The sequence below is a fragment of the Sebastes umbrosus genome, chromosome 2 (genome assembly GCF_015220745.1).
Source record: "Sebastes umbrosus isolate fSebUmb1 chromosome 2, fSebUmb1.pri, whole genome shotgun sequence".
NCBI lineage: Eukaryota > Metazoa > Chordata > Actinopteri > Perciformes > Sebastidae > Sebastes > Sebastes umbrosus.
In genome coordinates, this window is record NC_051270.1 from 3,357,036 (window position 1) to 3,383,671 (window position 26,636).

At 43.1% G+C, this 26,636-nt stretch overlaps 2 long non-coding RNA genes across 2 annotated transcripts; both read right to left on the reverse strand.

The window, feature by feature from the left end:
* On the reverse strand, positions 1-26,275 carry LOC119501355. The gene is made up of 3 exons (XR_005209805.1): positions 25,766-26,275; positions 1,516-1,618; positions 1-419 (listed from the first exon to the last, which is right to left on the reverse strand). It is a non-coding gene; the product is annotated as an uncharacterized LOC119501355 (long non-coding RNA).
* On the reverse strand, positions 3,505-24,900 carry LOC119501361. The gene is made up of 4 exons (XR_005209807.1): positions 24,756-24,900; positions 10,742-10,754; positions 4,403-4,404; positions 3,505-3,515 (listed from the first exon to the last, which is right to left on the reverse strand). It is a non-coding gene; the product is annotated as an uncharacterized LOC119501361 (long non-coding RNA).
* Positions 26,276-26,636: the final 361 nt, after the last annotated feature.

Here is a 26,636-nt window from a genome sequence, read left to right on the forward strand (position 1 = left end):
TGAACATTTTTATTCAATAGTTTCCTACGTGTCAGGTCATTACAGTATCATTGTACAGTATTAAACCGTGTCTACATAGGAGACATCAGCTTCAATACACTGATATACTTTCTGCTGCTGATGCTGATAACTTATATTACTGTAACATGTTTCATCTCTGTCATGTTCCCATGAGCGTATTATGTCAGTGTGCAAGTGCAAATCTGCAGACTCCACCGTTCATTGAAATGTTAATGGAAATAATCCTCTTTTCTTTTAGTTTGAGAGTTTATAGTTTTAGAGCCTCCGCGGTGCCAGATGGGATTCATTGTTGTGCCAGTCAGGTTCAATCAATGAGAGGAGACTGAGTGGATCCATTCAGACCTGGTCCTGATTCCAGTCTCTTCAGGGTGCGCTGGAGGTGCCACATTTAGTTTGGTCTGAAATGATGAATGAGCTTTGTCAAAAACACAACTGAAAAAAGGAGAAAGACCAAAGCCATTAAAGTAAATCTAGAGGGGATTGAGTCATCCTCATATAAATAAAAAACGTCATGTGTGCTCGTCTGTGGTGTTTCATTTGGATCTTTGTGCAAACAGAGGTTTCCTGAAGTGGACTTATTGAGTATAGGACCGTGCAGAGGTCTGGGTGAGACGCAGGTAGCAGGCCTGCGGTCCATCATGTGTCCAGCAGATGCCGGATGAAGGCGGATGTATAACTGCTGTGTTGTGGCAAGCTCCAGCGTCGCCCTGCAGATGTTGCGGTCGCTGTCATACCCCAACAGTTGGGAAGACAAAAGAAACAGCTGGGCCCAACGCAGCCCCAGCTGTGGTCCGTGGCTGGGCACAAGCCAGCCGCTTTGTAGGCGAGTCGATCAGTCAGTCAAGTTCACGAAACGTTAACTGTTCATGTCTAGTCTTGTATTGTCATCAGGAGTGAACATCTGGAGCAGTGGGAGTTTTCCCGGTGGGTCAGTCGACTTCAGTCCAGCAATTCAACACTAAAAAATATAAAAAGTTTTACTATTAAGCTGTTTCCAAAATTCATTCTCAGCTGAGCTGAACTCCAGAACATCAACAGTGAGCTAGAAGGATATTTTGGGATTTAGCAGCACTATTGGGTGCCTTACCTAGGGCTGCACAATTAATCGAATATTAATCACGATCACAATTTTGGCTTCCCACAATTAATTGAACATGATCGCCTGCCATATTGATGTTTAAAATGTGCATTCTGCTCATAGAAAACTGCTGCATATCAAATCAAGCGCTTCCTAAACTAACAACTAGCCACCAGCCGGTGATGGAGATGTTTTGTCTTCACTTTTGGGGATAGATATTTTGACCCCTGTACTAGAGGACGGAGGAGGATACGTTATAGAAGGAGGATAGAGGATACGATTACGACCGCACCGGGGGTTTAAACCGCTTCAGAGTTCATGTGTTGACACAGTGGCCTGCAATATCAGTTCAAAACAGATTTAATATGAATTGAGAAAAACGACTACCTGCATGCCACTGTTCATTAAATACTTACAGGCAGAGAGACGGGGGGTGCAGAGGAGGGAGTAATAAAGCGAGGGAGAGACAGACTGGTGGGTGGACGACTCCCTGGCTGTGAGCAGATTACTGTGATGCTGCTGCTGAGATGAAACAGGGAAGAAGAGCACATGGCTGCACTGAGAGATGGAGGCATGTTGTCTGAGGGAGAGACTCGAGTGGAAAGGAGGAAGATTACTGTTAGAATCTCACACACACACACACACACACACACACACATACAGTACATAAAGCCAAAGATCAGCCTGAGGGAAGTGGAAGGGCTGACTGGGCTGGCTTGAAGGTGTGAAGCAAGAAAAAAAAAAAAACGGAAGACGTTGAGATAAAAGGAGGTGGCACTTTGCCGGTGGGTTGTTATACAAACCATTTTTTTTGTCAGTGACAGACTCACATTAATAGAAAGGAATGACACAGCAGAGATACCAGCAGACATGGAAATATAGCATATCAATTAACTTTGTATTCTTTTCCTGGAAACGTATTAAATAAATGACCAGCTATTGGGAAATAACTGAATATAATTATTAAATAATGTTTATAATAAAGTAATTTTTGATACATTTTGAGGTAATTTGTCAGTAATGCCAAAGAAGTTTCAAATAGGTTACTTGCTAATTATCACCTAATTACCATGACATTTGCAGACCTGTAAAATGAAGTGTTACCTAAAGTTGTCACTCATAGTGACAAACCCACTAACTCTGCAGTCACTGCACATTAAAAGGAATTTTACTTTTTTTTCTCAATGTATCAGCCTGTTCTCATTCCCAGAGCGTCAAATATCGATGCTTTGTCACGGCCATCGCTACCCTTTACCCAGTATGAAACTCACCAGGCGTTCCATTAACTGTAATGTAAATCCGCGGCAACAGTAAACGCTCCGAGAAAGTGCGCCGGGAGTGCAGTGACGTGCGGGGAGATTGGATGGGTCCAACAATCATCCAGGAGGCCGCTGTTCGTTAAGTTTCACCTACACGTTACAATCAGCTGTTTGTGTTGTGTTGTGGGAAAATAGCATGCAGAGTCAGTGTGAAGAGTGCGTGTGCACGTGGGAAGTGAGTGGTGAAGCAAGAGAGAGAGAGAGTGTGAGAAAAACGAGCGAGCAGCGGAACAGAAGAGTTAATTTAGCTCTGAGAATATCAGTGAATGTTCAGTGGAAGTTGTAGTTTGTGCAGTGTTACGTCCACTAGGTGGAACAATAACTGAACAACCAATGATTAGAGAAAGTCAAAGTGATGTGCAAATTTAAAGGTGTTTATTAAAGATTACTAAAGGTTAACAAAAAAAATGTGGTGTAGGTATAGGGACAAAATGGTTGTGCCAAATAAATGAAATCAATAAATTAAAACCAGGTCTAACTGATTGTCTGCCTTTTCTGGAAACAACACAAACAAGGCTGACTAAATTATGCTGAGTGGAGTGACGGCGGGGGTTAACTATGGAGCGAGTAACGTTATGGACCAAAACTACGGTGTCTCCCCTGTTCCTTCCGACCACGGTCGGGAGGCTGAAGCAGGAAAAGTTAACACTCGGATCAACATTGGCCTTCGACTCATGGAGGGACCTTCGTTTGATAAGTTAACATTACTGACAAGCATGTTAAATATATAAAGATATTGGGGTTTTAGCTGGCTAATGTTGCTAATCAACATGATGCCTGTCAATCAGTCTCCTGTGCGTCACCTCTCTGTTTTGACCGATGCTCGCTCGCGTCTACGTAGTGCGTACACAAACGCGAGCAACGGGACGTTGACTGTCGTTGACTTAACGGACACAGGTGTCACTGTTAACAAGCAATGTCTGATTCTTACAGAGAGTCCTTTTAAGGTTCGTATTTCCTTTGGAAGTTTTCTCTGATGACGACCTTCTTTGGACACGGTGATAACATCCACTCCAGCCACTGCAGCTAATAATAAAGCACATCTGGGAATGAGCTTAGAATCAGAGACGGTAAACGGCCGGGGCACGGTGACTTCACTGTTATTCATTATTTGTGCTCTGTTGCATATTAGTCTTTTGGGACCAGCAAAACGCAGCCTGTGGTTTCACTCCATGTGTAAAGTGAAATGTATTTATTTAACATGTCAGTATTTTATTTTGAGGCCAAACCATGATTTCCTGTGTACGTGTGGAAACAGCATATTGGTAGTTGGCTATTAGCAAGTGGGCAGAATACACAACCCTGCCTGTTTGCCTGTCATATGACACATGAATCTTTTATCCTTATTATGTAATGCTAATGTCACATATAATCAATTAATGAGGATGCCATCATGAGCTTTCCATATATTATTGATGACACTGAGCATGTAGCTTGTTCTATAAGATGATCTTTTCATTTATAATAAGGAAGAAACTATATATTCCTGGTGATCTGGGTAATTTGAGGTGTGAAGCATTAGTGGTGAAGTTATTTAGTCATGCTTTTTAGACTACAACTATGTGAGCCTCACAGATTTCTTCTAGCATTCATGTGCAAGATCTACTGCTAATGTGAAAACAAAGCCTGAAGTCATCTGTTCACTTTAATGCTGAAAAGACCAATATTGTCTTAAATCATAAAATTACCATAATATGTCATCCCTAAAAGGGTTTGTTTTATTCCACTGACAGGCTCAGATTGTTATTATAAGTGTTTGACGACATCATGGAAAGGACCCGACGGAGAAATATAACATTTTCTTTACCTTTCGCTTGATCCGGTCTGCTTGTTATTGTGTCCAAGGCTCTGTGCAGACCTGGTATTAACATGCGTCCTCAGTGATCCTCCGAGTGGAGGTGTGAACGCACTCAAGACGCATTGAGGACGCATTGAGATCGGATCTTTCAGACCACATTCAGAGGTGGTCTGGGCCACATATGACCACTTTAGCAGTGTGTACGCGAATGCGTCCTGGGCCACATTAAGGACTGCCTACTCATCTGATGTCCAGCTGGGATCACCGCGCTCCTCAGGTGAATAAACAAGCAGACACGGGCGCTTGTCGGCATGGAAACGGCCTCTGTGCTCTACTGTATCCTGTCGGTACAACTGTACTTTATTAAAATATATCTTCTTTATAAGCTAAATATCTACAGACTATCAGTCTAGGCACGTGAAGTGCATTATTATCATACTGTCGGAGACGTGTTGGAAACGTGTCAGTGTTTTTGTTCCGCTGCTTTGCGCGAAGCTGACACGCAATCGCCCGCCCGCCTGTTCTCTGTCCTCCCCGGCTCTCGAGCGCTGTACCCCGGTGTTTTCTGGCAAAAGCAGCAGTGCCGGCGGCGCAGAGGTCCCGGGGGACGCCGGTACAATAACCTTTTATTTTGATGTTAATACAATGTACCAGAATTCACGAATATGAAGGATATTACTACTATTATGTCACAGCGGCTGCTGTATTAGCCGTGTGTTTACTACGTGTTTATTTGCATATAGAGCGGGGAAGTGAGATCGGATCACAAATGGCCACTGAAGACGCATGTGGAGACGCATTCTAATACCAGGTGTGAACAGACGTACTTAAAGCTGTCCACTTTTGATCCGATCACTGAGGACGCATGTTAATACCAGGTCTGAACAGGCCCCAAGTCCCGCTCAAGAAGTCTCGTTGTGAAATCTGAATATCTGTCTACTCTGGCTCAAATAAATACGGGCGGCCATTGAATTCAAAGATCTCATCCACATTGTTGAAATCATCTAAATATTCATGACATTGAACATCTTCTAGTTAACACTAAGCTACACTTTCTGTACTCCAACACAACAAACACTTACGTCTCCACCATGGATTTGTGCCAACTATTCCACCGTTGTCTTCTGACAACACGTCACCTCGCCAGATTTCAGACTTCTCTTTGAGCGAGACTCTTTCCATAATGTTGTCAGACACTTATAACAACACTCAGAGCCTGTCATGGCAAAAACAAGCATTTTTAGTGTTGATATCTGTGGTGGAGTTCCCAACACTGAGAAATGTATAGTAGGCTTCGTCAACAGATCAGATCCAGGCCTGTTGACTTGTCTCTATGTGTTTACAAAAGAAGAGAACAGAACAGGAAACAGTATCTTGGTGTATAGAAACGTGTAGAGTAGAATCATTTAGAAGCCTTCTTGATGTTGGCCATCCCTTCAGATGGTAAATGTGTGGGTGGGTCAAGCAAGGCAAACGAACCCCATGGGAACAGCAGCCGATCTGATGCCTGTCAGCCTGGATTTCATTACCACAATTTCCTAATGACATCCACACCTCTGTACAGAGAGACATGAGGTCCCAGCCCCGGAACATCTGCCCAGGCTGATGTCAGGGAGGAGCAGGCGGAGCAGCTGTCAGCTCGGGTTAATGCTGACGCGGAGCAGGAGGAGACACTACGGCAAGCCGTTTTAACATCTAACAGCTAAGCTTAACTATTTCAGACCGAGTACAAGTACTTACATTTGGGTACTCGCCGATACCGAGTACTGATACGAGTACTTCTCTGTGCCAAAAGATCCTCGTTAACAGCAAGCTGGAGGGTGTGAGCGACACACGGCAGGCTGGGGAGTCCCGCATACGAGGCGGTGCGCCGCCGTGACCGGCTCTAGGTCGGCTTGGAAAGGCTCGGGGCAAAGGTGCTCCCAGGTACGATACCAGATACTGGTATTGGTATCGGTACATCTCTAGCTTAATTACATTGTGACGAGTCAGAGTTCCAGTTATTCCAGATATCTATGACGTCATCCTGACTAGTCAAAACGACAGTTAGAGATATCCTAAATATCCTAAATAACAGTTAAAATGTCCAACATTACGGGCCTGATGATGCTGAATGGACCAAAGATTCGGCTGACGGTATGACAGACGACACAAGAGCTGCCCAATAAATGTCACATCTCCAGGGTTTTTAATTTCATTCGTCCCATCGAGGCGGCTCCTTCACCACACCAGATCTTTTTACTTCTTTCTAGGGAATTTCAGTTTACAGCTATACTGCTCCAAAAATAACTGTTGCAAGTGGAAAATAAATATTTTATTTCGCCGAACACATACAGGCCTGTCTGAGAACTGACATGAGGGTGTTCAACAGCTTGGGAAGCAGGTGCTCTCAGATGGCTATTGTTGCTTAGCGGGGCCTTTTCTTCCTCATTGAGACTATTGAGATAGATGATACAAAATGCATTGGCCGTATGGACGAGGGGTTTACAGAGCTGCTGCATTTGTGTTGATTCAAACCAGGACTTGTATAGATTTTAGAGACTTTTAGGTTATTCATTTGAGTCCTTTTCAATCATTTACAATCACAATCATGTATCATTAACATGCAAATTAATGTTGCAGTGGTGACTAAACACATCGATAAACTATTTAACCTCCAGTCAGTGATCAACATCAAGAAAATATCAGCAAAATGAGATTGAGATGTATACACTTGAGGTATTTTTATGTTCTAACTCACACACAGGCTCCACTCTCTACTGGACTGTATGCGTAATACTTTCCTCCAATCACACATTCGCCCACTAAATTTTGCATAAATGTAAGCGGCCAATCAGGACATGCCTACCCGAATACGTGCATCACCACAATATATAAGACAGATGCTGATTGTAACGTGACGCACGGGACACGAACAGCGGTGTCCTGGATGAAAATCGTGTGTTTGTTGGACTTTTGGAGTAATCCTCCAAACGGACAAACCAACAAACAAACTAACAAACAAACAAACAAACCAACAAACAAACCAACAAACCAACAAACAAACCAACAAACCAACCAACCAACAAACAAACCAACAAACCAACCAACAAACAAACCAACAAACCAACAAACCAACCAACAAACAAACCAACAAACCCATCAACAAACCAACAAACCAACAAACAAACCAACAAACCAACAAACCAACAAACCAACCAACCAACAAACAAACCAACAAACCAACCAACAAACCAACCAACAAACAAACCAACAAACCCATCAACAAACCAACAAACCAACAAACAAACCAACAAACCAACCAACAAACCAACCAACAAACAAACCAACAAATCCACCAACAAATCCACCAACAAACCAACAAACAAACAAACAAACCAACAAACAAACAAACAAACCAACAAACAAACAAACAAACCAACAAACAAACCAACAAACAAACCAACCAACAAACCAACAAACCAACAAACCAACCAACCAACAAACCAACCAACAAACAAACCAACAAACAAACCAACAAACCCATCAACAAACCAACATACCAACAAAAAAACAAACAAACCAACCAACAATCCAACAAACAAACCAACAAACAATCAACAAATCAACAAATCAACAAACAAACAAACAAACAAACAAACCAACGCCGGTGAAAACGTAACCTCCTTCCTAGGACTTCGGCCTAGGAATTACGACCTCCTTCAGCGGAGGTAATAATACATTGGACTTATATAGCGCCTTTCAAGAAACCCAAGGACGCTTTACAAAGATGATGAAGACAATGTGAGGCTGTGAGCTCTGAACTGCAAGCTGCAGTAGCATGTGTTTGACTTAATGCAACATAAAAGCGTAGTTACAAACAGCAGAAAATGAATGTCATATGTAGTTAATGTGACCCAGTTATTTTCAAAGATGCCACCTGTCAAACCTTTAAACATCACCATCACCCTACCAGCCCTTACAAACAAACACATGAGAATGGTGTGATTTACTTTCTTTTATTCATGATTTTTTAGTTTCAACTGGAGCAAGAAAACAAGAAGGCGTGTTAGTTTGTTACTGCCATCAGTGATGAATGTGTTTGAATAAGCGTATTTCACGCACTGTGTACAAACAGAAGCTGACAGACCATTAACAATGCTTTTTCCCAAAAGAGCACACTATAAGTGTAAGACAGCACGTTTTAGTTAAAGACAGATCCCAGACTTGACATTTCAGCAGCCAGGCCAAGAAGCAGTTTATTTCACTATTTAGATGACAGGTAAAACTTGTTTTTCATGCTCAACTTAAAGGCACAGTGAGTAGGATTTGTCAGTTGCGGTTATTAAAACACAACATTCAAGGTTGGCCCCTCCTCCGAGGCTCAACAAGGGTTAGGGTGCTCGCTAGAGGGGTGAAAGCCAACACCAGATTCACTCTCGTTTTGTCCATTTGTCGTTTGTGTTCGCCTTTTTTGTAGCGTCCTCTTTGGCACCTGGTCGCCACGTTTTTTATAGAGGTTGATGCCCAGAAATGTCCTGCAAAATAAGAAAATCCAGGCAGAGGGTGGATGATTGAGAGGGATTGTGTTTATAAGAGTCTATACATTGTTTTTTAGGAAAATCCTACTCATTCTACCTTTAACTGATGATATCAATGAGTTTATCCATGCTAGCGGTGTGGCTCTTAGAATTGGGTAACACTTCATTTTACACGTCCAAAAATTTCATGGTAATTAGGTGATAATTAGCAAGTAACATATTTGAAATTTCTTTGGAATAATTGCCAAATTACCCCAATATTTACCTCAAAATTTAATCCAAAATTACTTTGTGTGGCTGTCTTGACTTGGGACTTGATTCTGCACTTTTATTATTATTATTATTATTATTTTATACCTATTATAAATATGATTTAAATAATTATATTCCACTGTTTCCCAATAAGCAGTAATAAATATCTGGTAATTTATTTAATACATTTCCAGGAAAAGAATAAAAATGTAATTGATATGCTTTATTTGCATGTGTGCTGATAAATAGATAATAATTAGCAAATAACTTCCTTGAAATTTCTTTAAAAACTTGGTTTCCCACCTCCGATGAAGAGCAGCGCAGAGCCGCTTCTCAAGCCAAAGGGCCCTATTTTAACCATTATATGCTATTTTAGCATATCATTATTAAATAATGTTTATAATAAAATGATTTTTGATCAATTTTGAGGTAAATATTGGGGTAATTTGGCAGTAATTCCAAAGAAATTTCAAACAGTTTACTTTCTAATTAACACATAATTACCATGAAATATGCAGACCTGTAAAATTAAAGTGTTACCAAGATTTATTGATATTGAACAGTTGTCAGTTGTCATGATCCATAATGATGAGCAGCGCCTTCAGTGTCAGACGCGGTAACGATGAGTTTATTATGTAAAGACCGCCTGCTGCTGTTACACACTGACCTGCAGCAGATCCGCCTACACGGGGGCTCTCGTACTTGATGTGCGATCAAGAGAGATGGCTTAAGTGCTGTTGCTGGACCATTAGCTTTGCATCACAGGCTTTTACACTCCCACCCGCACCCTCCCAAGTGGAAGCTGGCTCTCTCTCCTTCTTCTGTCTTTCTGCTGTTCTACTTTGTCTTTGACTTACCAAAGTGGAACTGTTTTTACTAAACAGTTTTAGTGAATGGATCATATTTAGGATCCATAAATATAGTGAAAGTTATAGGAAATCAGTTGTGTACTCAAACCTGGTAATCCATTCTGCCCGCGTTAGACTGAAATCCATTCTGCCCGAGTTAGACCGATAACGTGCACTCACTGGTCACGTCAGCTCATTGGAGATCGTTATGTCAACTCAATAATATTAATAATGCAGGACTCTGCCTGCACCAGGAGAAGCCTTTTCAGCAGCCCTAATGTTGAATGCACACTGTGGTTGTTATCTAGCGGCAAATTTAGGGGACTAATTGTAATACATTAGATTACCATCATGGTCATAACACTTTGAATTTTCATTTTAACAGGGTATTTCCCACTGATGATGTTCATAAGCACAGCCGCAGATGTATTCATTTTAAAGGTTCTATATTGTAAAAAGTGAGATTTCCTTTTAAACATGGTGGAGTAAAACTGTAGACATCACTGCCTTGATGAGATTACTATTGTGAGTTAAAACTAGAGACCATCATGTGATGGGATCACACCAGCCGCCAGCCGGGCCAGGGGCGGCATAAAGGCCCAGACACACCGACCCGACATCAAAGAAGTAACGGCGACGAAGGCGGACCGTTGAGTCGCCTCATGCCGCATTAGTTTCGGCCAAAAAGTTGCACTCAAACACACCACAAAGACTACAGCTGACGGCCAACTACCACGTACGTTCTGCGCCTGCGTGAGGTGAAATAACTCTCCCTACCAGCAGGCGACGGTAGTCTGTATTCATCATTCAAAAAGGGAAAGCTGTTGTTACGATACCTACGTGAAACAAAACGGTGTTTGTCGGCTTGATGTGTCAGGGCCTTAAACCGATGGCCCCTTGCCCACTTCCTATCCCCTACTTCCTTTGCCCTTACGCAGAGCTCAACCACACACCTGTAAAGTTTTGCGTCAGCATCTTGCACGGTTGCGTTGCTATCGCAGTGGACAAAATCTGTCCACAGACAGACAGAAATATAAATACCTGGCAAAGCACTCTAAACCTCCTCTGTGGTAGTTCCTGCTACATCAGGTGTCTCCAGGACCACATCCTGCTCTGATGACTCACACAAACACTCACAAGGTGGAAACAACACCGACGTCGCTGTCGCGGCTGGGAAAAAAAATCCCATATGTAATAAGTAGATGAATTGCTATGTAATAAGTAGATGAATAGTTGCTTCAGTCACACTGCACCGGAGTGATCCTGCCGTGAGCCACTAAATGCCAGGAGACGCACTAATTTAATCAGAAGGCCACTGAGGGAGAGCAGTGAGGGAAGAAGAACTGTATGAAGAATAACCTGCTGCTGCAAACGAGCTCCTTTGGCTTACGGTTGCTGTACAGTTCACTTTCCATGCAGTTGTTCATTGCAGTACTTTTTTGTTTCGGTGACTGAAGTGGTTTTCATTGTCTTGTACTGAAAGGTTGATGATTAGATGGTAAGAGTTGTCTTATCTCTTGCTCTCTCGGTGGGCGGTGCTTGGTATTTCCCTCAACTGATCTCAACACGGCTGCTGGGTCACAAACTTCTCATTACAATGAAATGGCTCCTATGGGGACTAACATCTTCACACATGAATACAGCTGGGCTCATTTGATCCACAAGAGTCTCAGCTTTACAGTGATAACCAATTTATGTAATTTAAGACTGTTTAGGGACCCCAGTATGCAGAAATATTCAAACACACCATTTTAGAATAGTTGAAAATAAACTGCATGTGATTATGACATATTATCTTTACATGTTTGTAAAGGGGAGATCCATTCCAGTTAGGACAAAATGTTCCTTCATTCACAGATAATCTACTCTAAACTGCTCCTTTAGCGCACACTGCTCCTTCCTCCTCTGTCGGTCTCCCCTCCTCCCTCCTTTCCTCCTCCCTGCTGTATCTCCGGCACAGTGTGCCATTGAGTTGACTTTAATCCCTGCCTTCTGCCTCTCTGCTGTCAGCTCTCAGCGCTTCAACAGCTCCCCTCCACCTCATTACTGTTAGTGAATGACAATGCAGGGCTATTCTCCAGAGAGGAGGAGGAGGAGGAGGAGGAGGAGGAGGAGGAAGGTACTGTAGAAGGGCTGGAGTATGGGAGGCTGATGGGCTTTAGAGTGAAGGAGAGCCACCAACCTATCACACACTCAGTCTGCATCTTCAACTTGTGTGTGTGTGTGTGTGTGTGTTTGTATATAAGTGTGTTCATGTGTATCTCAAGTGCTGAAGATGGGGACATTTTGTCTCATTTCCCCTCTGCCTCTTCGCCACTTAAGAACAGTACGTGGGAGAGAAACAGATTCATCTGACAACTTGCATTACATTGTCACTTTCACGCATTTGGTTCATTAAGTTAAGGACGTTGCTCAGTACACGCGCACACACACACACACACACACACACACACACACACTCACACTAGGCGTCAAAGTTAACGTGCCAATAACACGATAGAGCTAGTTCATTAACACAACTTGTGATTTTTAGGTTGTAGCGGGCTCAGTTTTAAAGCTAGAGTGGAGATACTAATATCATATGAAACTAGAAAACCTGATGAATCCATTGGCACCAACCATGTCATAGCTAAATAATGCTAAATATAACGCTAAACACAAACTTACGCTAAATTTGGTATTAAAAAGAGTATTCTTTACATACTTTAAAATGTGTCTGGAGCAGGACTTTAATTTAAACCATTTGTTATTCCAGTCACAGCGGAGTGTCGTACATAAAACGTGGTTTGAGGGATCAACTGAAGGCGACCAGACATGGCCATAATGACCGCCATAATGGAAACCATATTCCCATCAAGAGCTCCTCACAGGTTATGTGAAAACACACTACATTAAAACACTCAACGGGAGTGGTTCTATAAATCTTCATGACTGTTACGATGAACAGTTTCCAGGTGTGGATTAATGGAGGAGTCGGAGACGGGATGTCACAGAGGTTGTGCTAAAGGAGCGGTGCATTCACTAAACCAAAAATCCTCAGGATCCAGGATACCTGGGGCCTGGACTACGAAGCAGGATTTGGGGTTAGTGAGGTAACTTCAGGGTTAACCCTTCAGGGTTTTCAGTCCTACGAAGGTGGTTCACTTCTTACCGGAGTAGATCTCCATGGTAACTGATGCTGAACAGCTAATTTACGCACTCACACATCTGCAAATTTACCAGCTGTCCTTCCCACATTTGGCCACCTTTTAGTCTGGATTATGTGTTTAACTTCTTTATATTAGTATGATATTATAGTTTGCTCTTCCTTTGTACAATGTGCTGCTCATAACCACATGGAGAAACCCTGGGTTGATTTACCGAGTTGATAACCAGCGTTGTAGGACCTCTTAGCGGGGATCCCGTTTAGTGAAGCCAGATAACGAGAAGACACCCTGGGTATGTTGAACTCGCTTCGTAGTACAGGCTGGTACTCTGGTCAGTTATAATCGGTTTCATTTGTTGCAGATGTGCACGAACGATGTTTGTTCCTTCATGCTTTAATAAACCAGGCCGGATAGATTGAATCATCAAAGTGTACCAACTCATTCTCTCTGAGGGGGGCTGTGGTTTACAACCATGACCCGCCGTGTGACTACACAGGAGGCCAGTGTGCACGGCTACTTTTTATGGTGTTTTTCCAGCATTCACTCCCCAGTTCAGGAGCTAATATTTGTTGAGTTAAGTGGTCGGGGGAGGGGTGGGGGGTGGGGGTGGTGTTAACTGACATTGGTAAGGGTCTAGAAGTTGGGCTGAACTGGAAGCATCTTATAGGGTTTCTCCATGGTGAGGAAGGTTAGTCACCGAACCACTGCTCTCCACCGACTGCAAGACCCAGGGCATTATGGGAAATGCCTGGCTGTCGTCTGATCAAAGAGCTGATTGGCTCTTAGTTTTGAGAGCAAACACCACCTGTTGTAGAAAGTCACAACTTTCTGTGTAATTGTAATATTAAACACTAGATTGTAGGCTGTTAGTCTCATGTTGTGCAATGAAGGTTTCATCTGTTAGCAAACACATCTTGTGTGGTTGATAATAATAATAATTATTATTATAATAATGAAGGTTATCTATATATAACACTTATCAAAACGAGTGCTCATTATGTGCTTTACAAGATACATAAAAATAATAAATGATAGAATCCAATGCCAGATACATGCACATTTCCACATATATTTACAAACAAATATAAATAAATCCCAACGTGGTCTGAAAACTACAAGTGGCCTACAGATCGGATCTAACAGGAAGTAACTATTCCTGTGACTTCCTGTATATTCTGTGAAGGCTGCTGGAAACGGCTGGAAACTGTCCGACTTGACTTTGTCACCGACCCCTGCTGCTGCTGCCGCCGCCTGATCTCGTCTACTTTCCAGGGGAGGCGCAGTTCATCTCCAACGAGCCTATTTATATGCTCGCGAGCGACACAACACAGTTTAAGCTGCGCTCGCAGCACATCACAGCATGCAGCGCCTAAGTTGGGCTTTGCTGGACGCAGCAAAAACTGACTCGTTTCTACCAGAAGTTCACACCAGAGGGGCAAATTATTCAGTTTTCTTTCCTGAGAATTAAAAGTAAAATTAAAAGTAGGCCTATTTAACTTCATTCTTTTTAAGTCACCAGAATGCAGGAATTGAAATCCTCCCTTTTTTTGAGGTCTCAAGGTTGGCATGTATGGTGCTGACAGAATGGAGATTCTCTAGCCTGTGTTTTTTGTTATTACTCTAGAAACTGAATTTATTCTGCAGTATCTGTCAGTTCAAACTGAATTAGTCCGAGAAGAAGTACATGAAAAGGAGACAAAATGTCTCATACATGCAGTAAACTCAGTGACACATCAAACGTATCTGTGATGAGTCCCGGCCGGCCGGCTGCAGTCCACCAGACAGACGGTCGGAGCTTATCGATGATATCGAGTTGTTTTGGGGGGGACTTTCTCGCTGAGCTCATCAGGCCCAGTCACAATGGCTTTGTATTGATCACAGATATGTTGCCGGGTAAACATGGCCGCCTAAAGGCCAGCACTTCAACACGAGGCCACAGCAGCAAACTCACAACAACAACAACTACTTGTCAGTATTCTCATGTACCCTGGCAGGCAGCTTTATATACGTATCTGTTGAGGTTTAGCTGATGGATCAATACATGACACAGATAGTCAGCAGGGGGCATGCTGGGATTTAGATCTACTGTTGCTTTTGTGTCGATGAGATTGGATGTATGACCCTACACACACAGAGAGAGAGAGAGAGAAAGGTACACACTAGTGTGTAGAGGCATTCCCTCATTAAAGGGCTGAGACTTTGACATTTTGACCAGTGACTGGCTCTCGGTGTAAATCAGGCCTCGCTGCCTTCGTTCCCTCTGCCAGGTTTTATGACTACCAGCAGCCAGACTACAAAGAAGCTGTTACACTAGCAGTGACTTACGCCAGTCACTTTATCCGAGCCATATGTGGCTGAATCCCCGGCCTCCGCACATACTGTCGATCAACACCCGCAGCACCGCTCTGGAAATATGCTCCACAAGAAACTAAAGCTGTGTATCTGAACACACTGTATGTGTAGTGCATGTGTTGCATGTTCTGGATGTGGGTTTCCAGCCCTGTCGCACCAAGTGGCGTATGAATGATACGGCAGTTTGTAAGTCATTTTGCATGCGATAACAACGACGTTCTGGCTTTTGGTGTGTCATTTCACGCCATGTAGTCTTTACTGACTGCAGTGTAAACGCATCCAAAAGTGTTGTTGAGTTATTTTGAAGTGACGTTAGTGACGTGTTTTCCGTACTTATTGGTGCCTTCAAATGAAACTCGTGAGCTCGTGTTTACAACACGGGAAGTCGTGTACACGATATCCTTGGCGTTCAAGTCGTGAGAACACTGCTGCTAGGCAACGGCAATATTAACGTTACAGTCGGTATCTAGGAGCCACAGATGCTAACAATTTAGCAAGCTAGCAAGCAGGTAACATAATACAACTAGAATTGCACTCGGAGAGCGCAGACCTCCGCCAAGGTGCGTGACTTTAAAAACAGATCCCATCTCACAGCTGGCGGTACCTTGAGGTGGTCGGCTTGTTATTAACACGGTGTGTTTCCGTGTGACGTATCGGCGGATGCCTCTCTCATTCAGCAACCTTGTTATGTCTGTATAACGTTACACTACGTTGTCTCTCATCCCGTCATCTACCGCTTTGTTCTTTCTCACAGCGGAAGGACAGAAGCTTCCGCACACATCCACACACGTATCCACAAACCTAACTAAGAGGTTTTGTAGCCTAAACCTAACCGTGACTATTTCACGGCAACAACGTGGCGTGAAATGACACGCATAAAAGCATAAAATAACATGTATATCATGACACGCGGATGTCCTTAAAATGTCATGCTATTTATACGCCTTCCCATGAGATCAGATTGGCGTGCCCATATGTTCCTCTTTGTGGACACATGCACACTCGTGCACGTGTGCTCCATTAACTTTGAGCAGGTCTTTAATGATTCTGTGACACAGAGGCCCACACCTCATCCCTCACTGATCACACACTGCTCTCTCAGGACAGCAGAGAGAGAGAGAGAGGAGAGAGGAGAGAGGGACGGGTCAAAGAGGGCCAGAGACACGTGGAGGACGTTCAGAGAATGACATACATACAAGGAGGCAGACAGAAAATAGGTTAAAATAGATCAGTTTTACACCAATTGGAAACACAATTGGACTTTTCCAGACAGTGTAGTTAAAGCTGCAGTCGGCGAGACTGGAGCAAATATGATTAAAAAAAGTTGTTTTTATAAAACGGTCGGTATATTGTGACAGTAGTATATGAAACAGGTAACCTGAAAAAAATCATGTGCCTCCTCCGGTGCTCCTAACGGCATGACAGTTGCGCTGTGCTGTGTGGCGCTTTGTGTTCTTAATGTTTCTCTCCACGGCGAACAGAGAATCAAAAAAGGGAGAAATTTCGTGATGAATTGAAGTAAATGGGCGTCGCGTTTAACAACAGCAAAACTATGGCAAACATCCAATCGCGCGGGAAAAGAAACACCACTTTACAACTGCAAGTGGAATGCATTTTGTAGTTCAACAAGATGGAAAGACTGGTGACCCTTCTCTAGAGAAATGATTCAGCAGAACTTCAGGAGAATTCCCCTTTTAAAGTTTTAAATAATATAAATCATTTAAGCTGATCATCTTCTGATTCAGGATTGTCCATACGAAGGAAAAAAAAGTAGTCAGTAGGCTACAACTGTTATTCTAATGTCTCAGATATATATTTTATATCCTCTTCTGCTGATCTCATTTTCAGGTTCTGTCTACAGGTTGTCAATATTAAATAGGCTACAACTAAAAAAATGCTGTGTATCAACAAAAGTTAATCCCACATCTCCGCTGTTCATTGCAGTCATCCACAACTGGGCCAGCCTTTCCCAGAGTGCTCCTGCCAGGTCGTTCTTCATGCACGACAGAGGCCACTGCTGCCGCACAGCGCCCACACATGTACCAGACCGTGGCCCAGTTCAAACCAAGCAGCGGTGGCTGAGAAGTTAAGGGTTGTCATGATGCTTGTTCACCGATAAAAAATGTCATATCAGGCAAACAAACGCCCATGTCACTTATCTAAAATAATGGAACATGTGTACACCTGCCTCACCTTGACACCCTTCTTGATGTCCATGATCTGAAGGGGGGGGAGGTGAACATTTTAGAAGAAAAGATAAACAAAATTTACGTTTACTGTTAGCGGGATCGCAGTTATTAGGGTTAGTTAAGCCAGATAACGAGAAGATACCCTGGGTATGTTGAACTCGCCTCCTAGTTCAGGCCTCTGGGACTGAAACCAGGACCTTAAACCCTGGCACAAAAGGTGTGACTGCCAGATGGAGGCGCTAATCCAAGAGTTCATTGGTGAAGCAGCTGCAGTATGAGAACATATGAGGTTTAGTGTTGGACTGCAGGAGAGCAACTGCATATCTCTTTCTTCAGTCCTCTTTGTATTCTCTGTTCTCTTGATCAGCTTTCCTTTTCTTTTCCAACCTACTGATTTACAACTAACTACCATTGGTTACTCAGAACAGCCTCTAGACAGATTTTAGATTTGGACAGGCCAAGGGAGAGTTGAGTTTCAAGAGCTCATTAGCGGCGGCTGGCAGTGTGGAGGCATTAAAGGTAAATGGACTGTTTCGGGGCCACGGGGCTGAGGGGTCAGAGCGGCCGAGACAGCCAAACAATCCACCAGCACATATGGACAACTTTACGCTGTTGGAAAACTCAGTGTTCTAACATCTGGATTTTTCCAGCTAACGTTGTAAAACAGGCAGTATGTGGCTGAGACCCAAGCTGCATGCTGCTAAATGAAAGACAGATTTTGGCCTATCACAGCAGGAGGACTTGTTACTTTTCAGTACTAAACTTGAAAAGATTGAATTCTTGTCCCCATTAATAATATCCAGGAAATTAAAGAAGAAAACTAAAAGAAATAACAAATGAAAATGTAATTTTTTGTTATTAAGTCTCCTCTTCAAAACACATGAGAAAACACTTCTTCTTTCTAATGCAAATAAGGCACGAGGCTGTACACCAGTGCATTTTCACAGACTCATGAAAATTGGTGTCTCTATGTCTAGTGAGCTTACACACAGATGTACAGTATGTTCCCATACTACAACATCACACCCAATTTGACTGTTATCATGCTATTTAATAGGCGTTATCAGTCACTATAAGCACCATAGATGTGGGTCAGTAGGGGCCCACTACGCCTACTACGTTGTAAAAGTGAAAGTGAAACTTTAAAGCAACACGTTCTAACATGTTGTAAAACTGAATGAAAAGTCACGTTTTGAACACAAACACAGAGGCTTCTTTAGGTTTAGGCAAGAAAACTACAACTTCTTTAGGTTTAGGCAACTAAACTACAACTTCTTTAGGTTTAGGCAATAAAACTACAACTTATTTAAGTTTAGGCAAAAAAATGACAACTTCTCTAGGTTTAGGCAACAAAACTACAACTTCTTTAGGTTTAGGCAATAAAACTACAACTTCTTTAGGTTTAGGGTTAGGGATAATCAGCTGATTTTTCTGCCCAAAACTAACTTGTAAACTCTCTCACATGGAGGGAGGATTTTTAGCAGAAATGGTGGTGAAGTTATCCTTTAATATTTTGGAGGGATAACTAATCATTCATTGTTATATTTCTACTCATTACCAGCACATCCTGTAATGCTGTGTTTCCACTGCAGATAGGGTCATGTCTAGAGGGGAGCCTGCAAATTGCAAAATCTGATCTGCAAAAACTTGCAAAAACTCTTGCGAGACTCGCTGCCCAACGACCTATCCTAACCTTAACTATACAAGGTCAATGCCTAACCTTAACCATCTCACAGGAGTTTCCCCAGTTTTCTCCTCTAGCCAACACCTGCAGATAGATCTTCAACAGGACACTTTCTCATGGATGTAAAAAGAACTGAATCCTTTTATTGGCAACCAAACACATCTGCACTTCATCAACTGTACGGCGTAATGTACAGCATAGATTTGTGGGCTGCCAATTTTAAAAATCTGGGTCAAGTGAATTAGCTTGGCTATTTAAAAATGGTGGGTTTGTGCATGAGAGAGAACATCTGCCAATCCAGACAAGAGAGAAAGGACATGTTAAGAGTGAAAGATGAAAGATGAGAGAAAGAACAGGGCGATGAGAGTACATCCTCTTTAGAAAGTGTCAATTTTATGAGAAGATGTTTTGTTTGTTTTTCACGTTACCTTAACTGGAGTTCAGGAGGTTGAGAGAGTTCCTACTACCTCCAGTGTCTGATGTTTAACTGTTTTCACGTCACCTCCTAATCAACGCACAATAGCCCATTTTCTTTTGTGAAAAGTGGAACACCTTAAACTACTCCACCGCCGAGGCTGATGGGATTGCTTTATATAGCCTGGCGTCTGCCCACAACTCTTTCAAAAGCTGTTTTACAGCCTGCGGGTCACGACCGGTGAAAAGCTCGCTTTCTGCCTCATTTCACCTCAGGGCCATTATTCCTCATGCCATCCTCCTTGTGTCGGGGAGGGAGCCGGTGTGCAGTGAGTATCCTGCAGTTGTTAGAGGATCAGGAAATCTGTGTTCACAGCACCAAATGGAAACCTGCGGAGGAGGCTCACACCTGGCTAGCGCCCGCTGTTATTCAGCATAATAGAGACAATACAAGTCAGTCAGTTGAGTAGGAACTGGAAATATCTTCTCTCATTTAATGTTATCTCTGCTGAGTCAACACACATGTAGACATGATTTAAATCTTTTGTGTCTTTTGTTTGGGGAAGTAACCTCTTTAAATGTGCACATGGCCTTATTAACCTCAATGATGCATTAATGCATTTTAATTCATTGATAAACCTCTGGGCTTTAATAGCTCATATGTGTTTCAGCAAGACACAAAACGCTTAGCCTCGAGCTCTCTCCTCTGACTAACTGTTTCTGATTCATCCAAAATGCACTCCAGCAATCATCACCTACAGTCACGGACATCATTTGTACACAGGCAGTTGGGCACTTATCTAAAGCAGCTGGGCAAAATGCGTTCATTCACTCACTGATGGGCGTATTATGGACCTGTCACCATATTACGTATTACTAATACGCGGTCACATGCAAACACTCAAAATGTGCAATATTAAGAAGCAAATTTCTCAAATTGAATAAAGTGATTCATTGGATAAATGAGCCAATCTCTTTTTTATTAAATCAACTTTCTTCTGTCTTTTGACTGCAGTGAATCTATTGTTTTTGAAAGGCTAAACGCCAACAAATATGGACTGAAGCAGAATATTTCGTTAGATAAAAACATGTTGCGTTTATATTTTTTCAGTAACTCTTGACTTTTGGTCTTTACAATGCTCTGGGGTTATTGGAAATGTTTGGATCACACAAATCTGATCATGGTGCGAGCGGTACCAGAGCGAAAAATTGGAGCGGGATGGAGCAGGAGATAAGGCGAAATCCTTCCGCTCACACTCCCCCACTCACTCATGCTCCACTCCGCTCACATTCTCTGACAAATGGTCATTTATTTCAACACATGGGCACAAAAAAGGATCGATTGTAGGTATCATTTCACTGGAGAAGTTTCGATACTACTTGGGTTATTTCGATCAAAGGTATCGAGTACCGATATCCAGCCCTAGTATCACTGTATAGGAGCATGGATATTAAATCAGACAAAGACACACACACACACAGCAAAGTGGGGGGGGGCTCAGCTACAGCACACTCTAACACTTTGCGTTCAAGGCCACATCTGTCTTGTCTCCAACGCCTGCTGGCTAGGATCTGTATGTGAAAACAGCCGCGTCTCTATTTCGAACAGCATACCCCTGCACAATAATCACGATGGTAATTTTAGGCCGTGCTCAGCGTCAGTGACAAGACTGAACCATCATTAGTATGTGCGGAGGGGCAGCCACTGTACGGGGTCATGGAGGGGATGCTGGCGTGCTGCCAGACTGCCGAAGCAGGACGTTGGAGATGATCGGACTATAAAGCCCGAGCCTGGCTTTTGTTTAGGTTCTTGATGTACGCTAGCCGATCAAGGTCATTGATCAGATTCAATGAAATTTCAATCAGTCATTTGAGGCCGGTAGCTGTGCTTGATAAATAGCATGCTTGGTCAGGGCGAGGCTGATGGGGGTAATATGAGTGTTTCTGCTGTGTTACTGATGGTAAGAGCAGCATTCACAACCTTTGCTTATCCCCCCACATGCTGCCACCTGCTCCTCAGTGGGGGGTGGGGCTGTGGCAATCTATGTATGGGGGGAATGGCAGGGGGGGGGGGGTGTTAGTCACTGTGGAACAGCCAAAATCCCAGCCACTAATCAGCACTCTCAATCGGAGAGGTGCTCAAGGGTGTCTGAACTCCTCTTAAGGTTTGCCATTTTTGATTTTGCTGAAGATCTGTGAAAATTGCTCAAACCTGCCAACCTCTCGGGTTTAGACAGGGGAGCGTTGCTATTTCATTAAACCCCTGACGGTTTTACCATGTGCTTCTGAAGTATCAGAGGCACGACACATCTGTTGCATCCTCAGTTTTTTTGTGTGTGTGTGTGTTTTCTGCCTGAGCTGACACTAGACAAGCCTCAGCACCTGTCTACATTTTAATGCCAAAAAGATATGTGCGCACACATATACACACAGACACGTACACACTTAAACACCGCATACACACTGCCGCTGCAGCCCACTCTGCACCTCTCAGCGCAACGCTCCAGGAGCAACAGTACAAATGAGTCAGGGAAATGTGTAGGTGGACTCTACATTCAACCCAGCCATTAGAGGGAGGGAGATGTGTGTGTGTGTGTGTGTGTGTGTGTGTGTGTGTGTGCGTGTGTGTGTGTGTGTGCGTGCATGAGTGTACGTGTGCATGAGTGTGCAGAAGGGGGTGGGGGGGGCACCTAGGTTCTGAATAGCTTTTAATTCTGGCTGTGCTTGTAATGTTCCACCGTGAGAGCCAGATCATGCCCCATGGATTGGTTTTGTTTTTTTTTACAATTACTGTGCTCATCCTTGCTGTATCTTGGGATAAAAATGTGCCGTCTCTTCTTTACTAATTAAAGGATTGATTCACCCAAAGTACTAAAGAAACATCATTTCTCTCTCGACTCCATGCAGGTATTATTTTTGGTTTTAATGTGCTTGGATTCGCACTTTATTAGTCTCTGAGCTCCACCACGATACAATGGAAGTGAAAAGCATTTTGCTCGTGGGTCTCTTCCCAGACAGTCTCCGTTTAACTCCGTTAACAGGTTTCACTGGAGTTACCTGCTATTGAAATCAAAACCAAGTATATGGTTGGACCGTGTACGGTCAGTCTGTGAATTTCTGGCTAAATTGTTACACAAACAGTCAGTGGTCATGTCTATATATATGTCTATAATGTTAAATCCAGCGGTAGATGTCCACCAGGTCCGGCGGGGACTCGCTGCTCTACTCAACTGGCCGTTCAAAGGATGACTTACCCGATCGTGGAATGCACCTGATTGGTTATTGTTGTAAAACGGCATGACGCCATGTAGTTACTATGAAACAAAAGGCAACAAAAGACAGTTGAATAAAATCGATCAGACTGTGATACGATCAAAAGCTCCAGAACAAGCGACCAAAGATGTGCCTTTAGTGGACATTGTTTAGTCATCTTTCAGCTCAGATCTAGTGGTTGAAATAAACCTGAAATTGTTTGTTTTGGAACTCATGTTCAGAACTACTTCCATGAGATGCGAGAGTCACAACCCGCTGAGTATTTCACACCACCACAATAAAAAAACTGTTTACTGGAGAGAATATCAGATATATGTGGTACGGGCTGCCAGTTTGTCACGTTTGAGAAATCCTCTAGAGACGCAGCTCCTACAGCTCACACTAAAGATGTGTCTGAAAAGAAAATGCTTGAATGTTAAGACTGACAGTCACCAGCCCAGACAGAGAAATCATCTTCCACACAACTGAAACACCTGCAGACATTATTACTAGTCAGCTCAGGTAGACCTGGCTGCACCTTAAATACTGTTTGTACTTGCAGTGTTGTGATGATCGAGGGTACCTATATTTCTGTTGTACCGCATGAGCCTTTGCATTAATGTCAGTGATGAGTTACCCAGTGACCTTTGGGTCCAGATCATTTCTGATTTGTATTTTTTGAAAGTACATTATGTAAAACACACATGTGCTTCCACACTCTGCTGCCAGAGTCTCGCTGCCTTTGCTGCACACCCCCCTGACACTAGTCAACCTCTCTCTGTTTTTTCTCTCTCACACACAGTCTGACTGGCCTTCTGAGACTCTAAAATATAAAGAGGAAATTTTTACTGAGTGATATCATATTCTGGAAAAAGACAGAATAGCCTTGAAAAAGCGTTGACTCTTTTTCTGTTCATGTCATCACATCTCTGTCTCTACACTTTGGGCCAGTCTTGTTGCTGCTGTACATTTAAGCTGTCGATACGTCATGCTGTGATATTGCCAGACAAATTCTAGCACATTTGATTCTGCTTGGCAAACGACTTGTTTCTGTCTCTGATGCTGATTTCAATGAACAAATGGTTGGTACCAGCTGCTACATGTCTGCATGGCACAGGGACATATGATCACAATCGCAGTATTTCACTCAGTACTTTGAATATAGTTGGTCGAGATCTCAGTAAGAATCAATATAGAGTTTTGGGTTCTGGTCCTTAAGTAAGAAAACTTAACCAAAAATTCCAAAAAGTCCAGCCCTACAAGATAACCTTGCTAAACAGTATGTTAAATGATTTACTCCAATTGCCTAGAGAGGGATAAGGGTAGTTTTAATAAAACAATATTGAGTGTGTAATATTGTGGTTTGCCAACTGAAATAGAAGGAAAGAGACAATATTTAACCATTTTCCTTTTGTTAGAGAAGAGTCACAAAGGCAGTCAGTTACACAACATTATGTATCTACATTACTCGCAGACTTCAAGAGTTCGGGTTTACTTTCCTAGTGCAAGCACTCTTTGCGCGCCTTTAGTGTGTACAATCCACGTGGTCACAAATTTTGGGGCGGACTCTTTGTGTTTTTATACACCCTTAAGTACAGCCAAAGCTGAGGCCCCCTTGATCCCATCATAAAGGGTTATACCTAGAACCATCTGTGAAAGGTTCCACCCAGAACTCCCTTTGTTTTCCTGGGTTGGCAGTTTAGGAGACTAACCATAGAACCTTCGTCACCCTAACTCTGGTTTTACTTGTGAGCCTGCTGCCATGGGAGCCGTATCCAGCTGCCTTAGGCTTTGAGAGGCTCATGCTGATGTGGTCCAGTGCAACACCCATGGTTCCAGATCACGTTTTTTTTGCGAAGAGATTTCATGAAACAAGTTTGACTCAAGCCCCCCAGGAAGAACGCCGGTCGTTGATCCCAATTTTCGTAGTGGCCAAACGGTGGTACTACAACTTCCGTGTCCGTCACGTGATGCCATTGGGCCCAAAAAGACTTTTTCCCATAGACTTACATTGGGAAAGAGACGTCTGTAACTCAGCGGATACATATTTTGAGGTGAATCAACTTCTCAGTACGAACACTTGAATAGCCCTTATTTAAATCATTAGGTCCTAAAAGTTGTAAAATGCACTAATAGCCGAATCCAGAGTTATTTCCCTTCCCTTCCATGTGACGTAGTGGACACTACTGCGCCTGCTCCATGGACCCAAAGGATGCGGAAGATCGCCGGAAGATCCGAGTACTTTTCTAGTCGGAAGTCGAGCCATTTTGGCTTCATGTGCCACTGAGCAACTTTCATAGGAATGAACGGGGCCCCGCCTCCAACACTGTATCCAGTTCTCCTAATACATCCATGGTACAGCCGTTATTATTTCAGTGGGCCAGGCTGTTCAGTTATATTATACAGTAAAACCAGGATGAAGCCTTGCTGTCTAAGCCAACGTTCCACAGTTGTTAGGGATAGGATACCTTGGGTATGTTGAACTTGCTTCGTAATACAGGCCTCAAGAGGAATCCCAGATGAGGTCTCAAAGCTACTATTTAGAAATGACACAACAGTTCACACATGGCGCTTGAGCGTGAATTTGCTAGTGCCAAACCAACGCTGATTTGTCTCCGATTAGGGCTTTCATTAGGGAGCTCCAAAAACTGTTGTGCGAGTGGAAAATCAGGGCTAAAGTCTTGTAGTGTAAACTTGGCATTAGGCATATTCATCTATTCATTGTCCACACTAAATATTTCATTGTTCATAAACAAACAGAAGCACATGGCTAATTATCCAAGATGGCATTGTCAAACTTTCCGGGTGCAACTGAGGAAGCTAGGCTGGTTAGAGTTATGCAGCGTTGCATACTGCGATGGTAGCGAGGCTTAGGAAGAACAAGCTACTCACATTTTCTTCATGGACACACATGGATGATTGTTTCGATGCAAAGGTCTGATGTGTGGTGAAGCAGAGTGGTGTAGTCGGGTAAGTTACTGAATATTAGTTCCAACATCTATATGATGCTCCGGGATCAGCCGGGAAAAGACGGTGTAAACCATTCAGGAGGGAGGGCGTACTGATTGCAGGCCAACAGCAAGGCTAACATTGCTTACATACTCCTGTACAGTAAATATATTGAAACAGCCTGAGGCGGTGCGTTAGCATTTTCTAGTCCTCCTGCCAGATCGACCATCACTCCATGCTGCAGTCCAAGCTGCTCCATCAGGGACTTTCAAGCTCCACCAACTCCAAACTTCCCCAAACTCACTCTCCCCCATCCACTTTAACTTTACTTTTCTCCGCTGGTGATTGAACTGCTCGGTGTAGAGGCAGAGGGTGGTTGGTTGGGGTTATTTTTTTAACAGTTTGTATCCAGAGCACAAGATGAAGCCAATGTCTGTTTCTTCTTCTCCTTCTTCCTCAGCTGTTGCTCTGTAAGACAGTCTCTCTGTATCTGAGGGAGAAGGTTGCCGGTCTATATTTACTTCAATCAGTAACCTTCAGCATACAACATGATCCTCAGTTACATAAAAAAGGAAAATCAATACCGCACGCACGCACGCACGCACGCACGCACGCACGCACGCGCGCGCACACACACACACACACACACACACACAAAACTTTGAGTGGAATCTCAAAGCAAGATTGTTTCACATAAAAAAAACTTCTTACATTCATATACACCTCAATGTACAGTATACAGTCTACTATGTTAATTTCTCTGTCTCTTCCTCTCTCTCTCTCTAAAGCTACGACACAATATAAAATTTGTTAT